Here is a 19,384-nt window from a genome sequence, read left to right as displayed (position 1 = left end):
GGGAGTGACCGGTCACATCCAGGGGCCTAAACAGAAACTCATTTTCCAGGAGAGGAAGACTTTGTCCAGCCCCTAATGTGGGATCTGGGACCTCCAAGCTGCTGAGTTTGGGGCTGGCAGCAGCTTCTCAGAATCTGCCTTTTGAGAGTAAGTGATGCTTTCCTTCCAATAGATTTGACTAAGCTAATTATGCCTTTGCAGTTGTTCCTACTTAGAGGGAAAGGGCAGCATTTTATCAAGAAGATGGTTTTTGGCTGCTTGTGTCAACCTGCTCTCCTTTTTTTTGAGAACTGCCAGTTTCCAGAAGTCATTTCCTCCCGGCCTGGAGTTGCAGGTACAATAGCACACAAAAAAGAAGAAACGAATAATCATCATCATCATCATCATCATCATCATCATACTACATAATAATAACCGTGGCCAATTCTATGACCAAATATTGAATTTATTTTTTAGCCTTCATAGATATTAATAGTTGCCACTGACACTAACTGACCTGGTTTCTCATTACAACAAAATTTGATTTTTCTGGAATGGATTTGGGACTCTCCCACAGAATGGTGGGAAAAGACAGGCAGAATAAGAACATAGTTGGACAGGGAAATTTGAGTAGGTTTCTTAGCAACCTGTTAGATTCACATTTGAGTAAAGAATCCGACTAATTTGGAAATACTGCTTATCAGAAACATGACTACTGTTCAGTGGAAACGTGTGTGCCTAAAGGAGAGTTAAGCTGCTGTGGGTGACTAAGTTCACAGGCATTGTCTCCTATGGCAGCATTCTGCAGATTTAAAACAGGTGGATGGCCAGTAATTTGCCTTTTGTGAAAATAACATTCTGTTAAATATGATATTATTATATCATATTTCTCCAAGAGCAGGCCATGCCTTGCAGGCTTCATCTAACGAATTCTCCCAACATCCCAGGAGAGCGGAACATGAATGGGAAACTGATTTGTTCATATGTGGCCAGTAAAGTTCATGATTTCCTAACAGGAAAATGTAAATTCCCCCCAAAAATAACAACAACAACAAAACCAACTATACTGCCAAGGTAGGGATTCTGGCGAGATGTTCGAAGGGGGTGAGGTAGTAAACAATGATGTGAAATTCAACTTTGAAGAAAAGTTTGGGGAGAGCTAACAGAAAGATAGAAGGTGGGGTGGGTGAGGAAGAAATCTTGGGTGCTTTGGGAGGGAGAGAGGTTGAGAGAGAGAGAGAATGGGAAACTGACTCTGTGTGACAATTCTTACACAATTAGGTTATTATTTATACAGAAAATTATGATCCCTTGAGATTTGGTTGAAGAGTCATCTTCAGTCCTGTTTTTAATGGAAACATCTTACTGTTTATTAATAACAATAGCTACCATGTAGTGGGTGCCTACAAAGTGTGGTCGGGCTGATTGCACAGAATCCCTCCAACAACTGGATGACATCTGCATTCCTGTTATTCTCATCTAACACAAGAACCTGCTGTTGAATGACTTTCTGAAGTCTCAGGGGTGGTAAAAGTCAGGGCCAGGGGCCAGGCCCACTTCTGTCTGCTCGTAAAGCCTCTGTTCATACCCACGGCATTATGTATTCCTCGTCTTCTCAGGGCAGGTGAGGCATAGCTAGAAGGAAAACAGAGGTCACATTTAGAGGGGCTGAATAATGAGAACAACTTATACCCAAACTTTAAACTGTTGACTCGAACACAGGCGCTGGTGGAAGCAAAGGGATCTGGTAAAGAGAGAAGAAAATCCATATGTGGTAATAACACTGTGTAACTCATTTGTGTGGAGCATCCAGAGTTGTAATGGGTCACGTCGTCAGTGGAGGCCCAGCCATGTCGTGTGACATCATGCATGTAGCTATCACCGCCATGGCCTTGGTGGTTTGTCTCTGTCAGCCACAGGGCTGATTGAGTGGGAGAAGAGCCCATCTCCCACCAGTGATAGAATTTTTTTAGACTTGCCCTGTTCATTTGTTAAATGTTTATTTATTTTGAGAGAGAGAGAGCATGTGCATATGCACACAAACTGAGGTGGGGCAGAGAGGGACAGAGAGAGAGAATCCCAAGCAGGATCCGCATTGTCAGCACAAAGCTCAACTCAAGGCTCGAACTCATGAACTGCAAAATCATGACCTGAGTGGAAATTGAGAGTTGGATGCTTAACCAACTGAGCTACCCAGGTGCCTTATCCTTGTCCATTTTTCACAGAACTCCATGTTATTACTTTGTTGAGCCATGAACTGAGCTATAGCCGTCTTTCTCTGCTCAGGGATTTAGCCCAAGCTGCCAAAGGGGTTCAGTTAGAAGGCAACTGGTGTGTGCCCACCCAGTGTGGCATCCACAAGCATCCTTCCTACCAACACCCCAGTTAAGGTTTCTCCTGTCAGAATGAGCTCCTCTTCTGAGGGCTCCACCCCAGAGTCATGGGGTGGCCCTAATCTCAGGGTCTAGGTCCTGCCATTGGGCATTACCTCAGATGCTCCCTGTGTTATCTCACTGAGTATGTTCTTTAGTTTAAGCCATTATGAAAATAGAACTCAAGCAGCCTATTTCTGCAGGCCTGAATTTCGGGTGTGACTCTTGGGCTTATACTTGCTAGCTGTGAGATTTGGGACAAGTCACTTAAAAACAGACATACAACACCTTTCTAAATCTTGGTTTCCTTATCTGTTGTATGTGGGTACCAGCAGCTAACTGAAAACCAACTTTATTTTTTTTTTCTAGCATCCCACTTGTAGGACAAAAAAATAAATAACAAGAAGTCAAATTCAATTTTGGGGTTTCTTTTATAAGCCAATTTTTCAAACTCACCTGTGAAGATTTAGCCTGAACTCCTATGCTCCTGGAACTACATCTCTAATTATAACATCCTTGTAGTTGCAGGTTTTAAGTTAATGAAAATGGTTTCATGGAAGATTTTTGTAATCTTCACGTAATCCTGTGGAGTAAGTGGATTTGCTTTTTATTCCCACTTTACAGAGAAGGAAACTGAGAACTGAGGCTTAGTGTTTTGTTTTTTGGCTTTTTTTTTTTTAATTTTTTTTCAACATTTATTTATTTTTTGGGACAGAGAGAGACAGAACATGAACGGGGGAGGGGCAGAGAGAGAGGGAGACACAGAATCGGAAACAGGCTCCAGAGCCCAACGCGGGGCTCGAACTCCCGGACCGCGAGATCGTGACCTGGCTGAAGTCGGACGCTTAACTGACTGCGCCACCCAGGCGCCCCTGGCTTTTTTTTTTTTTTTTCTTTTTTTTTCTTTTTTTTTAAAACAACTTGCCTTGAACCTCACAGCTCCTCAAGTAGAGCTGATCCTCAAACCCACATCTTCTGGCTCTGATCCTCAGTGCTTGTCCCACGGCCCATGGCACTGAGGTCAGTGATGACCCAAATGATGATCTAAATGACTCTGAGACTGAATGTGATTCCAAATCTTCAAAGAGATTCTAGGGGCGCCTGGGTGGCGCAGTCGGTTAAGCGTCCGACTTCAGCCAGGTCACGATCTCGCGGTCCGGGAGTTCGAGCCCCGCGTCGGGCTCTGGGCTGATGGCTCAGAGCCTGGAGCCTGTTTCCGATTCTGTGTCTCCCTCTCTCTCTGCCCCTCCCCCGTTCATGCTCTGTCTCTCTCTGTCCCAGAAATAGATAAACTTTGAAAAAAAAAAATTAAAAAAAAATAAAAATAAAAAAATAAAAAAAAAAGAGATTCTATTTGATCATTCTATTGCACAAGCAAAGTGGGCTTGAAATCTGTATGAAGACTTTTTTTCAAAAATAGCAGATGAAAAATCACTGGTTATAGAACATTCCATGTCTTAAACATTCCTATATAAGTCTGTGCCCCAGCCATCAACATGGAGTGGGGGTCTGGGGGCAGGGTGGTGACCAGACATAGATTCACCATTTGGAGGAAAGCATAGAAGAGCTGTCACAGAAACTTAAAACAGCACATAGCAGGAAATGAGAAAAAAACATTATATATCGTAATCCTGTTTCTGTCTCTAAGGAACAAATGCGAAAACAGACGCCTATGGCTTTAAGAGAAACAGTCATCCTGGAGAGTGTTGCAGGTGTTAAGGAAAAGAATGTTTCTCGTGCCTTGGTTCAGGGGATTCCCAAAGGCACACTGTGTCTGCTTCCAACAGCCCGCAGCCTTCAAGGTGAGTGTTATCTGGTATGTGCTTGTTATTGGGTTTGAATGACTTGGGGAGGAAAGCACCCACCCCTTCCAGGGATCTGGCTTCCCATGATGGCTCCATCACTTCATCTCTGTGGGGAGATGGTCACCCAAGGATTCAGGGTCATTGCAAAGAGCCTGCTTCCAACCTTCCTCTTCCTATTCCTCTTTGGCACCTCAATTTGTTCCTAATTATTTTTCTGTTTTCCCTGCTTCTGAAGAAAGGGCTGCACCAGGGAGCACTAGGTAACACACACTCAGGCTCTTCCTAAATCAGGCATCACCACTGTCAGCCCTCTTCTCCATTAAAGGCAAGAAATGAATCATGAGATGGGCAGGGCCTAACCACCACCCTGCCTTGGTCCAGCTAACTCTAATGGTATGAAGGGAGTCCAAATGTTGAGCGAGCTGTTCAGTTCCTCTTGAGGAGATTCAGTTCTGTTCATCTGGATTTCTTGATCTTGGCAAACTTACCTACTTCAAGACATCGGGCATGTTACCTGGAATGCTACATCCAAGAACCAGGGGTTTTAGAGTTCATCTTACCTTGTCATTCTCAGTGTGGTCCAGATCTATGGGCTGCTTGTTCTTAGTCATGCTTATTAAGAACTGTGTTCTCTTAAAGATCAGCAATCAGACCTTAAGTGCCAAATCCCATTTCCTTGTGCGGTTTCCATCTTTTCTTAATTTCTCGTGGTAATGACCCTGTTGGGAGGGTCCCATCCTGATTGTCCTTCTTCCTCTCCATACAATGCTTTAATCTTCTTAGTGATCCACTTCTTTCTCTTTTCCTCTGAATATATTTTACTCTTGGTCCTCTAGTCTTCTCTCTGCACATTAGCCTTTGGTAAGTTCACCAACCACTGCTTTAAGTGTCGCCTCTATGTAAATAACTCTTGAATTTGTATCTCAAACTCCACAAACCTCTTCTTGTCAATATTCAAGTCTGTAGTGTGGCATTGGAAATGTGAGTTGGGAAAAAAACATGAAGTAGATGCCACATTTACAGTTTGACAGATGAATTAGCCTATAGACATGCCTGAGGCCCATATCATTTAATTGTGGTGGAGATCTCACCAATTTGCCCTAACCTACTTTCCTTTCCTTTTCTTCATGTCATTGCACTTGGACTACTGTAAGCTGCTCCATCCTCCTGACCCATGAGCACAATTGTTCACATTGTCTCCTTCATGAAATGCACACTCCTTTTCCCCCAACCTCTATCAAAACCCTACCTCTAATTCAGCACACATGAACCATTGGTGTTTCTCCTTCATTGCCTTAAAAAAAAAAGGAGAGGGAAACCTGAATGACCAAAGGGGTGGCTGGATGAGCAGGAGAGTGGGACTGTAACAGATCAGGCTCCTCCAGAAGAGGGGGAGGTTTCAATGGGACCTGCGCATAGGTTAAGGGAACAAAGATGATCAATGTTCCCCAACCTTAATTGTTCCTACTACCCACTGCTGCACTGCCAATATTTAGTAAAATCCAAAATGCCTTTAAGTGACCACATGTCAAAGAGTTAAATGCTATGTGGGAGAGGATTCAATGACAGTTCTTAAACTATTAAAAAAAAAAAAAACTACTCAAAAGAAGTAAAAAATACTGGTTGATAATTTGAAAGACACAGAAAATATTTTGACCATATTAAGTTCATGGACAGTGACTTATTTTAGGCATTATTGAAAATTTTTAGTTTAAAGGGCAACTATTTATCAATGACATGTGTCATACACTGTCTTTTACCCTATATTCTATCTGCCTCCCACTTTCTACCTTGTCCATTCAGACAGTTGGAGTGTTCACATGGTTTCCCAATTCTCTTTTGTTCCAAGCAAATTTTGGAGAGGGGGAGACAGAGAGAGAAGCAAGCAGGGGAGGGGCAGAAGGTGAGAGAGAATCCTGCCTGACGTGGGTCTCCATCTCACGACTGTGAGATCACGACTTGAGCTAAAGTCAAGAGTTGGAAGCTTAACTGACTGAACCACCCAGGCACCCCTGTGCCAGAAATATTTTTATATTTTTTCTTATTTTTTTTAAATATGAAATTTATTGTCAAATTGTTTTCCATACAACACCCAGTCATCTAATTTTATATTTTTTCCTGTTATTAAATTTTGTGGAAGGAAGAAAAATGGGAAATTGAACTGGCAAATGGCTTTGCATGTATACTAATAAATATCCCACAAATGAATTTCTCCTTTTAATCTATTATTAGTCATTTGTGTTACTGGGTAAAGATGCTAGTGGCACGTTTTATTTTCAGACCTCCTAAAACTAAATCTTCTCCTAGTGTACTGAACTGCTTTGTTAGTTGTCCAGGGAAATCCGTATGTAGTGGGGATTTGAATACATGAATTTAACTTTTTACATAGTGGCTTAAAAAACTGTCTTGACATTAGTAAAATTACACAGTCCCCACACTCAAGCCTCCAAGATAGGATGTCTGATCTAAGAAGCTGTATTGGGGAAGGACAGGGAGAATAAGGCCACATTCCTGAGCTTGTTATTAAGGCACATCATATGCATATTCTTCCCCCACCTCCCCAAAGCCTCTGGCCCCTGATTAGAGGTAGAGATACTGGGGTGGGGAGTTGGGACACCCAGGCTATGATTCTTTGCTCCATGATACCATGCTGCCCCTTGGCCTCCAGCCATCTACCTATCTGAGACCCTGTAAGAACCCATGCTTATTCTCATTACTAGTGAAACACCACAATTATATGGTATTAAGGCTCCATCAGTGACCACATTTTGCATGTGAAAAATAGCATGTTATAAAAATTTAATAAGGCATTAGCAAATGAGATCCTGAATCTCATTTTTTTTTCTTGCAAATGAGAGCATGTTCTGTATCTAAATCCTGAGTATAAGCCCCTCCCCACGCTCTAATTATGGATAATCAACCTTTCAAAAGCAGAGAGAGAGTCCAGTGTCTGACCCCTGTTTTAAATGAAATAATGTATGGAAGTACCTGGTCACTAGTAAACACTGACACCCAGAAAATGGCACCATTCATTCCCATCATTAACCCTGAGGGTTCTGTGAGTCCCTCTGAGGTCCTGAGGATGGATGTTGTGTGAGGTCTCATGCCACCAAAAACTGACCAACTTGTCTTTTGCACCTTGTACTTCTCCCTCACTGCACTTGTTGTTTAAGATGTTTAAGACCAACTATCTCTGAAGCTTGGGAAATCCTGATATCTGCACTGATGGGAAATCACGGCTTGGCTCTATTCCTTTAACATCTGCCCATTTGCTAAACTCTAAGCTCCATTAAGGGCTGGGACCCTGTTGGCTTTTTTTCTTCATTGAGTCCCTAGGGCCTAGAGTAATCCTGGCACTTAGTAGGCACTCAGCATTAATACATGGTACGCTGGCTCCTGATCCAGCCATGTGTTCTCAATCCTCTGATTTCTGCTATAAATAAATACAAGCTGTTCTCATGGATTTGATGCTTCTTGACTCATTCTCCCACAGGTCATGTAAGGCGCTTCACTGTAGGACAGTGATTTGGCTAAGCCTGAGTTTCCCTCCCACACAGTAACTCATGGGAGACACTGGATGGCCTTTTCTTTTGTGTGCTCAAAAAACACATCCTTTGCACATAGGGGACAAACTGCTTAGGTAGAGAACTTTCGGGAATGAGGAAGTTCTGTAAACAACCAGTTTATTTCAGAGTTCGGTAAACATCCCGCAAACACTAATAACTGTTAGTTAATATCTGCAAATGCATTATATGGTCTGGAATCAATTTCACCCCCTTTTTTGCTTGTTTTTAAGTAATGGAGAGTTTGTAGGATAATTTTAATTGACTTTTCTATTTTTCATCTGTACCTAAGCTCAGACAAAAGGGAGCCAACAGTTCCTTTATGAAACTTTCTGTTGCCAAATAGCATTGGGTCTTTTCGATTGTGTGGTGCACACCCATTGTTAATTATGCTGATTGTTATCCATAATAGAGTAACAAGTGATAAGGAAGGCTCTGGCTCTGAAGCTTGGGAAATCCCCTTTTCCAGGACAGACAGGAAACCACAGCCTAGGCTTTGATTGACCTTGAGCTTTTTTCTCACCTTCCTGGCCCCTCCCTCACCTTCCACTCTCCAACATTCAAACACATCCATCCTCCACTTGGCCATAAATGACAGGAGGAGAGCTTCAGTAAAAGTGGGAAGTGATTTTACCAAAAATCATTTGGAGATCACAGAATTTGGAGGTGGGAAATTATCTAGAGTTCTAATATTTCATCTAATTTCTTAATTTTACAGGTAAAGAAAGTGGATCCCAGAGTGGCTAAGAGATGAGGCAAAACCAGGATGAATTTGAATTCTCTAGGCAAAGCCTGCAAGAGGAGCCCACTGCTCCACTGAATTCTCCTGTACAAGTTGAAGCTCATGTGGAACAGAATCTACAGTGAGAGATACTGAATGGTCCTTTTGTATACTTTGATCTGAAAGCTTCCCAACCTCTAAGGCATATTTTAAGAGTAGAACTAAAGAGAGAGACAGAGATGGTAAGTACTTGACTTAGATGTTGGATGTAGTTTCCTAGTTATGCTGGAATTCCTCTTGATTCTATTCAACTAAATTAAGACCAAATTACCATTATGTGTGATTTTTATGAAAGGTTGAATGACTTAATTAGCTTGGCTTTTATGGTAACCTGAAAAGATTCCCCACTGACTCCTGTGTTTTGACAAAGCTCAAACACTGTTATAGATCAAAGGGAAGATAACATGAAATCTGGATATGTCAAAGGTGCTATACTGAAAGCCTCCTATAAATGGGTAATTGAGGAGCTGTTTCCAAGCTGGACTCCTGACCCCAGAGGCTGTAACATCAAGGACAGAGATAACCACAGTCTGGGGTGTCTGAGCCCTGGCTGCTAGAAGAAATGGATCCTTACCCACACACCCCTGAGTATGTGATCGTCCTGGCAATGGTTCAGATTATCAACCAACTGCCATGCCTCTTGTAAATGTGTCCTTCAGAAAGGAGCCCTCCTTGCATGCCGAAGTTTTTATTGCTTTCCAAGGTCTTAGGCTTCTTTCAAAATCAACATTCTCTTTATTTATTATTGACGTTAATATCAGCCACACCAAAGCCATCAATGCCAAAGTTGTTAACCTTGCTAATGTTAATTTAAGCCATATACTCTCATTAAACCGATATTGGTTACTAATAATGTTTCGTCTAAATGTTGTGTGTGGTTGTATTTAAAGCAGAATACCTTGGTTGAAATACCAACTGTATTGAAATTATTTTAAATTATAGTTTGTACTTTAAATTATAGTTTGTAATTAGAAGAAAATAAGAACTTTTTCTTTTAAAAAAATCTCATACTCTTAAGGACCATTCTTATAACACTTCTAAGATAATCAAAAGAAATAACATGTTTATTTTTAGGTAACTAGATAGATGTCCATGTATAAAATTTCCAACAATCCAACCTTGTGAATTTTAAATTCTTGGGATTATTTTTTTCTTTGGCCCCTTTCATTAAAATTTACTAAGGTTTATTATAATCATTATCAGGACTTTTCCAAGGGGAACTGAGACCCCATAAATATCTCACAATTATACTTAGATGCCACATGAATCGATCAGTTAAAAACCTGTAAAGAATCATTACCTTTTCTTAGAATTTTTCCAGCAGGAACAGCTGTGAAGAGGGCGTTTTAGCAAGTGCTAAAAGATAATACATGTTCCAATCTTTTCTGTATAAAAGGATCTGCTCTGAAATCTTGAGAAATGGTAAAAAAAAAAAAAAAAAAAAAAAAAAAAAAAAAAAAAAAAAAAAAAAAAAAAAACTAAAAGGATATTTAGATCTGTTGTTATTTAAAGATGCTATCAGAAAATCATAAATGTCTCATTTCTGTAGCACTTAAGTTTTGTCCTCCAAAAGGATCAAACAGATCTGTTATAGAGTCATGCAGCAATTTATAAATCTTCGAACATGTGTGCTTAATGGAGAAAATAGTAGACCATTTATGGATGTACAGTGGCGCTATCTATTAAATCATGGATTTTACAAAGTAGGCAGAGGACGCTTTCTGGTTTCAACCTGTGAAGGTCAAGGTCTGCAGTGTAATTCTGACATAGAATCTGGTATACCAAGAGCCATTCTCACAGCTTGCTTCAATGTGGCCTCTGCTACCTCGTTCACAGGCTGTTTAGATAACTAGCCACACCCGACCTGAGGGGCATGGCTGCAGGTTTACTTGGAAGCTAATGGACATTCTGTCCTCTCTTGGGAGAAGGGAGAATGTTGGACTTGTTTAAAAATTGCTTGCCACTTTCGAAGGTCAAGTAGAGATTTTCCTCCTAAAGAGAATATATGTTAGTTATAGAATGTATCAAGACTACACATCTCAGTCCTCCAGTCCTTTTCAATTCCTATCCTTAAAAAAGACAAAATGGTGGGGCACCTGGGTGACTCAGTCGGTTAAGCGTTCCACTCTTGATCTTGGCTCAGATTGTGATCTCATGGTTGAGGAGATTAAGTCCCATATCAGGCTCTGCACTGACATTGTGAAGCCTACTTTGGATTCTCTCTCTCCCTTTCTCTCTGCCCCTCCCACGCGCATGTGCTCATGCTCTCTCTCTCTCTCTCTCTCAAAATAAATATTAAACTTAAAAAAAAAAGACAAATGGAATGGAGAAGAAAGGGAAAGGCTGACTCTAAAACTGTCAGGGAAGTGTAAAGAAACCTCAAAAATCACAAGATACGGTTTTTTTTATTATTCATTTTTTTAAATTAGCAAGCATATGATGCTGTGTAAAGAGATCTTACATACAATTACTGGCTCTTCTTATCTCTAGTAAGAATTCAATTTTGCAATAGGAGAAACTAGGTTATTGAGAGAGACACATTCAAGGTCACATAGTATTGGATATATGGACATGATGCTGGGAGGACATTCCAGTGACAGTGACATTTCCAGCAATCTCTGAACAATGTGTAACTGGTTCCTTCAGGTCTTAACAGCCTGATTCATAAAAGGGAGACACAATTACATAGAGTTGGCAGAAAAACTATAAGACATCCAATTAAATTTGAATTTAAAATAAAAAACAAATAATTTTGTTGTTGTTTGTTAGAAACACACAGAGGGAAAGAGAGAGCGAACAGGGGAGGGGCAGATGGAGAGAGAGAGAGAGAGACAATCTTCAGTAGACTCTGTGCTGATATGGGGTTCTATCCCACGACTGTAGGATAACAACCTGAGCCAAAATCAAGAGTTCGACACTCAACTGACTGAGCCACCCAGGTGGCCCAACAAATAATTTTTAATATAAGTGTGTTCCATGCAATATTTGGGACATACTGATACTAAAAAGTTATTCATTATTTACCTGAAATTCAAATTTAACTAGATGTCCTGAATTTTTATTTTCTAAATATAGCAACACTATATTAGTAGTAAATAATTTTATTTCCTTGGTTCTGTTTTTACGAGTTATTAAAGAATCTCTAATTTCTCTTAAAAACATGGTAAAAACATCCCATAGAGAAAGAATAGTCTTTTCAACAAATGGTACTGAAATAAATAGATATCTACTTGCAAAAGAATGAAGTTAAATTTCTGCCTCACATCAGGTACAAAAATTAATTCAAAATGGAACATAATTACATGTGGGAGCTGAAACTATGAAACTCTTAGAAGAATACATAGGAGCAAATTTTTATGACCATGGGTTGTGATACTAAACATACACATGAAAAAAGAAAAAAAACCAGATAAATTGGACTTCATCAAAATGAAAGAAAAATGTGCTTCAAAAGATAGCATAAAGAAGGCGAAAAACTATCCATAGACTGAGAGGAAATACTGCACATCATGTGTCTGATAAGAAAATTTATCCAGAAGAAATAAGCAACAACGCCTCCAGAAAGACAACCCAAATTTAAAGATGGGCAAAGGAGGGGCACCTGGGTGGCTCAGTCGGTTGGGTGTCCAACTTTAGCTGAGGTCATGATCTTGCAGTCTGTGAGTTCGAGCCCCGCGTCAGGCTCTGTGCTGACAGCTCAGAGCCTGGAGCCTGCTTCCGATTCTGTGTTCCCCTCTCTCTCTGCCCCTCCCCCACTCATGCTCTGTCTCTCTGTCTCTCAAAATGAATAGACATTAAAAAAAAATTAAAGATGGGCAAAGGATTTGAATAGACGTTTCTCCAAAGAATATATACAAATGGCTATGAGCACATGAAGATGTTCAACATCATTAGCATTAGGGAAGTGCAAGCCCAAAGTACAATCGGATACCACTTCACACCCACTAGGATGCCTAAAATAAATGGCAAAAATGATAACAAATGTTCATGAGGATGTGGAAAAATTGGAGCCCTTGGTCTTTGCTAGTGGCAATATTAAATAGTGTAGCCACTTTGGGAATATTAGTTACCATATAACCCAGCAATTCCACTCCTAGATATATATCCAGAGAGTTAAAAACATCTTTACAGAGAAACTTGCACATGAATATTCAGGAAAGAATTGATTATAATAGCCAAAAAGTTGTAACATCTGAAATGTTCATCAATTGACAAATAGATAAACAAAATGCGGTATATCCATACAATGGAATATTATCTGGCAATAACAGGGAATGAAATATTGATGCATGCTATAACATGGCTTAAAAATATCTATTATGTGAAAGGAGCATGTGACAGAGACAATACATTGTGATTCTATTTATATGAAAGATGTAATGTGTATTAGTAGTTTCCAGGGGAAGGGATAGTAAGAAGTGAGAAATGACTACAAATGATATGGGTTTCTTTTTGAGGGAATGAAAAATGTTCTCACTACTCCATATATAATTATGAGGTACTTACTCTGAGCCACTCATTGTACTCTGGTTATGTGAGATGGATAAGACCCCAACTCTGAGTTCTAGGAGCTTACAACCTAGTTGAGGAGAACAATACCTCCATTGATAAGTGCTGCAAAGCATTATGGGGCTTCTGCATACACACGAACGGGATGCAGTGAGTTGCTTTGCACAGAAAATTGGGTCTACATCCTCACCTAACATGGAATCTGAGGCAAGGTAGGCATTTGATAAATTGTTGATGAAAGAGAAAGAGAGGAAGAGAGGATGGTTAAAGATGTGACTGTTTCAGTGACTCCTTCAGCTAAGTGTCTTAGTGAAACCTCTGATTTGTAATTAGCCTATCATTGACTCATTTTCGGGGAGTGTGCTAGGGATTGTGTGAAGTGCTAAGGACATTGCCACTACTGTTCCTGTGGAATTGGCTGCCTGGCCTGGAAGACAGTTAATAAACAAGCAATTAAAATAATGGAGGACGTAGGGTAATCTAAGAGTATAATAGGAGTGAGTCACTTAGTCTAGGGGTCAGTGGAGGCTTCCATGGGGAGTGACAGTTAAAGCATGACTTGAAGGGTAAGTAAAAGTTGGTTAGGCAAAAGGGGAAAGTGAAAAATGGTTCCGGGCAGAGGCAGCCGTATCATTCATCTATATGCAAATAAATGCTTTCCTAATGTTTGAAGTGGCTTAAAGACAGTTTATTTGCTTAGATATTTTCACATCCCTCCACCCAGCAGTGTGGTTTATATGGCTCTTGATTTTCTAAACCTTTTCTTTTATGAATAGTACAAAAGTAAACTTCACCCTAGATCCCATCCATATTCAAATTTAATGAGACGCTAATCCAAAGGATTTAATTGTGTTGCTTTAAAATCATCCTGTTTGATAAGCAATGTTGTGTCCTTTCTACAGCTGAGGAAACTGAGCCATAAAGCATGCTGTGCAGGTGATACATTGAAGAACCACTCAGCCCACATCACACATGTTCCTTAGCCTGCCTGCCTCCATTGGAGGGCTATCCCAATAAATCCAGATTGCCTGCTGAGATGATCATCAAAAAGGTACATGGTGTATAGAATTTATAGAATTTGTATATATAAATTCTATCTTTCTGGTCCTTTAGAGATCACCTGTGAACTAATAGACCAGTGCCTGGAGTTTATTTAAAGTGCACATTACTACTTAAAATAATGACTTTGTTCATCTGGAATTGAGGGGGAATGAGGTGTGCCATAGAAGTATATTTCCATAAAATTGAACTTTACCTTTTTTAGGCCCAACACTTTTTACAAATGCAAGTGTTCGTGAATGTAAGTCATTCTAAAATAAATTGCATGCTCTGCATTCTTACCAGCATTTAACCTGATTACTCCTATGAATTTACCAGCATTTAACCTGATTACTCCAATGCTATGAGTATGGACTGTTTTCTATCATTTGTTGGTTATTATTATTTTTTTTGAAGTTCTCAGATTGTAATTTAATTCTTTTTTGTTGTTGTTGGTCATTATTAATTATGTATTTGGCTCTATGCCAGGAATTGGGACTATATCAAGCAAAATACCCAACTGTTAGAAAATATATGCTTATAAGGAAAAAATATGCTTAAATACTAAGTTTAATATGTTCAGTAAATATGCTGTGTTGTGTGAATTCAGGGCAGGGGCTGTTCCATGCAAGTCCAAGAAGGAGTCATGGATAAGGTGAGGATTTTGATGGTAGAGGGAGAAAGGTGATGTTGGTAGCAGGTGGTGATGGGTGACAGGGTGCTGTTTTTTGGGTTGAGAGAAGAAGGGGAAGCTTCCCAAGTCCCATAAACAAAGCATAAGAATGGTCAGGCAATGGGCAGTGCTGTGGGAAGTGGCAGAGGTGACACTGGAAGGGCACCCTGGAGCCAGCCAGGAAGGACCATGGGTGCCAGGCCAGCGAGGGGTATCTGAGGTTTCTAACAGTGAATGACATGATCTGCATTGGTTTTGATAAAGATTACTCAGGTACAGCCTGAAAAATGATGCATGGAATGATGGTGGGCAGAGACCGGAAACAGAGACACCAGTTGGATATCTGTTAAAACAACACAGAGGGATAGGTGGAGGGTTGAATTGGTCCAGGAAGGAGAAGAGGAAGAGCTCAGTTTGAAGTGATGTCTAAAATGAGGTAGTAAAATATGGTCAAGGGCACAGGCCTTTGAGGCAGATCCGAGCTGGGACCAAGGCCTTGCTTCTTCCTAGATGAAGGACCTGGGGCAAACCACTCCACTTCTCCGTGCTTCCATTTCCTTGTCTGTAAAATGTGTTCTTATACTACACAGGATAACTGTGTAAGTAGTTGAGATAATAAATTAAGTTTCTAGCACTAACCAGGCAGTTTGCAATTTGGAGTTCTTTTCCTTCTCCTAATAGACCTCAGGCACAAGAGCATCAATTTTAGCAGATTGAGTGGTTTTGGAGAGCCCTCTCTTCCTGTTAGCTGGGCCTTTTCTGATGTCTTTGCTCATTCTTTTGTTCAACAAATATGTATTGAGTACACTCTGTGTGCTAGGCAATGTCACTAGGCCTGTCCCTGCCGGCTCTAGGATCCCCTGAGGATTGACTACTGTTGGCTGTGGGCTCAGAAATCAGAGCATGTTAGCGTCCATCAAAGTGTTGTTAGGGCATATAAGTGTGTTAGTGTACGTACAGTAAGCAAGGCCCTCAAAGCCTGCCCTGTCATGTAGAGTGCTCAGCTTTGGGGCATCCTTTCTGCTGCTCATACTGCTTTCCCCCAGACTGCTGGGTTCTCACCGGAGGATGCCACAGCCATGTGAAACCTTGCTCTCTGTACAGATGGTGGGGCCATGCTGAAAGCCTGCCGAGTATGGGAGAGAACACTTGCTTATGCTGCAGCATTACCTTAAGAAGAATGTATTGCAGGCAGAGGGCGTTGGGAACTGTCCAAGGAGCTGTACAATCCTCTCCTGGAGATGACTGGGACAAGAGATGTTCTCCCAGGCTAGCTTATGCACTGCAGCCACACATCACATGAGAGGGGGATGGCTCACCCAATCCCCCACCCTAGCCCCCATGCTGTCCATGCTATCTTCTGCCTTGGGGGGAAGACTGTAGCACACATCTCCACAATGCATGACATCATCTCCCAAAGGCAAGGGCCACTCATGAGTTTTTGCTGGTTACGACCTCAGGACAGGACTTGGTGTTCTTGATAGAGAACATCTGTCCTAGGAGGCACAGTTGGGAAAGAATGAAGGCTTTTCTGGGAGCCCGGCTGGCTCACTGAGCAAAGGCTAGGAGGCGTTTGGTGAAGTAGCAGGAAGGCTGTGATATGTAAACATGATGTGAGTGTGCTCCTCAGGAGTGACTGGGAGTCTGTAGAAATGAAAGCCTTCTTCCTCCTCAGCCACAGGCAGGGAAAAGGAGCCTTGAAATATATGTATGTTTATTTGTTTGACTCAGTGGATAAACAGATCTCTATATTATACTGGGAGTATGAATGAGTATCCATGGATATCATCTTCCCCTTCATAGTTGCTATTTGTACAAAATTCACTTTTTGTATAGATGATTTCCTCCCATCAAGTACCCCAATGCCCTGGAATCTGTTTATTTATGGAATATTTTTCCAAAGATTCTGAAAGCATCACAAAAAACAAAAGGGGCTCATCTGTGTTTCTGTGGAGATGGAGGAGTTATGTAACAGACTCTTATTTTCTACAAGCAAAACAAGGACACATGATATACAACTGTGTCCAGCTAACCTGACTGATAAGATTGACAGAAGCTTGTGAGGAACAAGTCAGAGGATAAGAGCTAGAACCTACAGGAAAAGGTTAGTAAAGAACTTAAATGTCTGTTTATCAGAAAGTCTATCCTGGCTTCACTAGCTTTGGAAGATCTATGGCTGTTGGGGCTCACCAGCTGGAAGAGAGAACGGAGGAATGATATGAGGAAGGCACTTGGAGAAGGTTCTTCCCACCTCCCTTAGACCTCCTGAGATAGATAGGAATGATCCGAAGGTGCAGTGGATTTTCTTTCTTGGGCTCCCCAGCTACAAGGCTGGCATGGCTACTTGGGATATTAAAATATATGTATATATATACATATGTATATATATATATATACACACTCCCTCTGTATGCACAAGAGTGTGTGTGAGGGATGTGGTCACTTTGGTTGTCTCAGGATTGCTAGATCACACTTAGTCATCTTTCAAGAATTGACACAAGTGAAACTTCCTCCCTGAGGCCTTTTATATTCTCCCTGGCACCCACACCAGGTGGAATCTATCCCTTTGTTTCCCTACATTACTCCAAATATTCACTCTACTTTTATCCCACCTAGAACTCTGACTCCCCAAGTAATTCTGGTCAGGGATTGTCTGAGTTCTTCATGTAATCAAGCATCTAACACAGTCCCTGATACACAAGAAAGGATGCAAATTGAATAAATTAATTTATGTATATGCAACTTCCTATCTCTATTTATTCACTTATATGCAAATAGAAGAATATATCCTATGTCAAACATAAAGATACATAAACTGTATGTGAGATATGCTTGTGCTATGAAAACAGTCAAAGACATATCTGTTACCTAAGGACTTGAAAAGTATATTCTGCTGTTGGGTGGTATTCTATAAATGTCAGTCAGATCCTGTTGGTTAATGTCTTATTGAGTTCTTATATATCTTTGCTAATTTCTGACTAGTTGTTCTCTCAGTTGTTGAGAGAGAAACAGGTGTTGAAGTCTCAAACTATCATTGTAGCTTTGTCTATTTCTCCTTTCTGTTTTATTGGTTTTTGCTCACATATTTTGCAGCTCCGTTTTTTGGTGCATACACATTCAGGATTATTATGTCTTCTTGGTAGATTGACCCTTTTATCATTACATAATGCCCCTCTCTATCTCTTGTAGTTTTCTTTGTGCTGAAGTCTACTGTATCCAGTAATAATATAGCCACTTCTGTTTTTCTTTGATTAGTGTTTCTATGACCTACCTTATTCCATTCCTTTACTTTCAACCAGACTATATCATTATATTTGAAGTGAGTTGCTTGTAGACAGAATACAGTTGGGTCACAATTTTTAATTTGTTATACAACAATAGATACCTAATGTTTCCACCTTCCAAACCCACAGAGCCCTATGATTCTACAGTAAGTGACCTTAAAGCATATGCTCAGTGAGTGAACCTTATTATAGCACATCTGCCAAATCTCTCTGGATTCCTCTCCTAACAAAAGATACGCTTCCCTAGGCCTCCCTAAGATCCACACTGAAAATCTTAGTTATTGGAATGTGAGTGGTTGGCCCAAGATTGCACATACCCAGAACTTCGAGGATGTTCTCAATGTTAGGCTTTGGGGAGGGTTATGGTGAGGCATGGAAAGCTGGATGCAGGCTCTGTATATCTCATCATTCTTCTTGCTTTATATGCAAGTGTGGAGCCTTACTGCCTTTATGGGTACCCTCATGTGAATGCTCCTTGGCTGATAAAAAGTGTTCTATGTGGACCCCCCTTCACTTTCTTTCACTACCCCCTTGTCTGTCTTTCCCCAGGCAGTCTCTGCCTCTTTTTTCACTACCAAAGTTTTTGTTTGCCTTTTATTTCTGAGCTATGGGCCTTCCAATAACCTTCTCTTGTCTTGAAAATCTTTCAGCTTTCAGCATGGGATATGACTTACAGCTATTTTTCTTCTACCCCATTTTGCAGGGTAAAGACTTACCAGACCTGAGGTCAGAAGAAAGTACATGAGTTATTTTCACTTCAGGTAGAAGGATGTTGTCATTTTTCTGATTTTTCTTTCAAATTTCCACTAAAAATGTCAGATGTCCTGCATGAATCATTTTTGGAACTTACTATATATTTTTAAAGTGTGTCTATCTTCTTCCTGAATTTTCACTCCATCATCTAGCATTTTTTTTTTTACAGATATAGCCTTGGAAGAGGCCAGGCCCATCCTAACCTTGACTCTTCTCAATTCCTGTTTTGTTTCCTTTGCTGCAGAAGGTAGAGACAACAGCAATTCTGCTTTATTTCACTTCACGCTCTGTGTTTGGTACCTTTTATTATCCTCTGCTCTTTGGTAGGTTTTTTTGAACCATGCTGGGCTTGCTTTGGTGTGTCACATCAATCTATACAGTGGTCAAGTGACAATTAAACCCCCCATCTCCTAAAAAGGAGTTCTAATTGTCAAGAGGGAGATGAAACTGAGAACATGACATGAATTTTTCAAAAGTAGAACTGCTTCAAAAGGGAGAGTAAGTTTAAAAGACCCAGTGTGAGCCTTGAAAGGGACCTCAGAAAGCCACAGTGCTTGACTTTGTAGCCTAGACTCAAGTCTTACCTGCCCTGCAAATGCCCCCATTTGCTCATTACACCCATAGAGT

General features: G+C 40.6%; 1 long non-coding RNA gene across 1 annotated transcript; it reads left to right on the top strand.

The window, feature by feature from the left end:
- The first annotated feature begins 1,177 nt into the window (after nucleotides 1–1,177).
- On the top strand, nucleotides 1,178–14,366 carry LOC147575543 (uncharacterized). The gene is made up of 4 exons (XR_015242492.1): nucleotides 1,178–2,941; nucleotides 4,000–4,153; nucleotides 8,438–8,682; nucleotides 13,912–14,366. It is a non-coding gene; the product is annotated as an uncharacterized LOC147575543 (long non-coding RNA).
- Nucleotides 14,367–19,384: the final 5,018 nt, after the last annotated feature.

This window comes from Puma concolor, chromosome D3 (assembly GCF_028749965.1).
Source record: "Puma concolor isolate L17-30 chromosome D3, mPumCon1.1.hap2, whole genome shotgun sequence".
Lineage (NCBI taxonomy): Eukaryota > Metazoa > Chordata > Mammalia > Carnivora > Felidae > Puma > Puma concolor.
This window is presented reverse-complemented; position numbering and strand designations above follow the sequence as displayed.